A 2,477-nucleotide genomic window follows, 5' to 3' on the forward strand; every position below is an offset into this window, starting at 1 on the left:
AAATGTCAACCCCCAACTTTGAACTCCTTGCATCCATGAAATACCCTCTTCTGCAAATCAGACCTTGTGAAAGGAGAGGGAAGGTGGCAGATGTTATGGGTATGGCAGCCTTCTGTGAGTTGTCACTGAATTTGAATGTGGCAGTGATGACTTGGCCCAAATATTTATAAATAGGATTCAGGGGACTAGATGCTGTAGCACAACTGATAAGACCTTTCAGAGTATTTCTAAGAAGCAAAGTCATCTACAGAACACACTTTCCCTAGAGGGCAGCTGATTGTTCGTTGTTTAGATTTCAAATGAAGACTTAGTTTGATTTATCTTTTAAAAGTCATTCAGGTATTAAGCCCTCATCATGAGAACGATGTGGCAAAGTTCAACAACTTCATTGGTATGCTGGAGGCTGAACTAGGCAAGCAAAATAGCTCTAAGCTATTAAATACGGAAAGGACTTATTGCCCTTTTAGGACTCAGATTCATAGCTGTCTTGATGTGACACAGATATATCGAGCTCTCCTGACAGTCCTTGGAAGATCTAACCTTTTCAAAAAGATAAAATATAATCCCCTGAGTTTCTGTATTACAGGAAGACAGGCTGCTGCTTTCCAAACAAAACTTTGGAGTTTCCCATAGGACAGAAATTTCAGTTTAGTCTGCTTTGAGACAGAACTTGCTTAGAAAAATTAAAAACCAAAACATAACTGAAAACTTCACACAGTCTCCCACAGCACACATCTCACCACCACCCCTGTAAAAACAAAAAACAAAACCAAACAACCCACAAAAGAAACCAAAACAAAACCCCCCACACAACTGCATTGGTTTGCCCTGTCCATCAGAAAAAAAGTTCAATATGCTCTGAACAGCACAGTACATTACTCAAGGAAATCACAGCAAGTGTTTGGATGTGTATTAGGCACAAACTTAACTGGACATGCTTTCTGAGTTTGATTTTTTTAAATTTAAAATTATTGCTTCTAAACTCTACTTTTAACAAGCAATTCATAAATCATTGCCTTTTTACTTCCAGAATACATCAGTATTCTGAGTGTATTTTTTCCACAGAAAACTGCTAGAGGCATGCTGTCTCATGTCTCTCATCTTTGCTTACAGAATAGCATCAGGAATTGCTTGCTCTGTGGCACGGACTAAGCCAATAGTTTGTTGGCACAACTGAGCTAACTCTTGAGGTAAACAAGTAATAATAAAAATATCATCCCCACTTTAACAATTCTGGTTGTGCCAACTAGTTCTTTAGGTACATGCAGCTATGCCAATAATAATTTGGTTAAACTAGATGTACGCTGGTAAAGCAGCTGCACAGCAGTGGTGACACAAACTTCCACAGCAGTACATGTTGGGTACACAGAAAAGAAAGGGAGGACAAGTCAAAAACTGTTTTTTTTTAAACAAACAAAATAAACCAACCCACAGCCATTTCAGCATCATCTGGAGAACCAGCAAAATAAAGATACCATATTAACCATAAGAGCAGTTTATTTAATGCAGTGACAACTTTATTGAAGGAAAAAACCAGTACTTGCAAGCAAAGATTTCACTTAATTACAGAGAAAGTTGTAAAAGGTGCTTATCAAATTAGGAATCAAACAGTGTAAACATATAGAAAAAGCACAGCAGCAGACAATCAGTAACAGTATAAAACATTGTGGAGAATTTCTGAGTTTGGTTTTTATTTTACAAAACAATTCCACAGTGATTTAAAAAAGTATTGTCACATTACAGTGAGGCACATGGTTTTAAGAAAATACACCATTTCTGTGCTTTTTGTAATACATGGTCAGTATTTGCTATGGTTGTAAACATCAGTATTTAAGACAAACTTGTGTTTAAACATTATCCTCCTCCTCAGTTTTGAGAGTCTACAATAGCAACAGTGATCTTACTTTCATTAACATGATTTAAGTATGAAAACTAAGCAAAGAAACAGAATACAGCACCAAAGGGCAACATAAACCCTAGTGGCACTCTGGTGACCCTTATGTCTTTTCCATCTCCCCTTGGGTTCCCTTACTTTAAGGGCATGATTGCTTAGCCTCACGATCTATGCAGTCAAATGAAGATTTGCTCTTCTTACTGAAGGGAAGACTGAATTACAGCTTTAAGGATAGGGGGCCGGGCAAGAAAAAAAATCCATTTAAGTTCACCCACCATCTATTGGTAGATTCCTAATTTCCTAATTCTAAGTGGTTGAGCTCATAACAGTCAGCTGAAATGTTCCAGTTAGCTAGTACACAAGTTGGAAAACTAATATTCAGCATACCCAAATCTGGTGTTCCTCCAGAGGAACCGCTAGAGACACAGGCTACTGCAGTCCTACACTAGCTAGGTCAAGGAATAAAGCAAAAGGCCTTTACTCCTCCTACTGTGAAGTACTCAAAAAAAGAACCCCAGAAGTCAAATGCCATTATCTTGACTGCTGATGACCAGAATTATGATCTGAGTTAACACAAATACAT

This window comes from Mesitornis unicolor, unplaced genomic scaffold (assembly GCF_000695765.1).
Source record: "Mesitornis unicolor isolate BGI_N332 unplaced genomic scaffold, ASM69576v1 scaffold24083, whole genome shotgun sequence".
NCBI lineage: Eukaryota > Metazoa > Chordata > Aves > Mesitornithiformes > Mesitornithidae > Mesitornis > Mesitornis unicolor.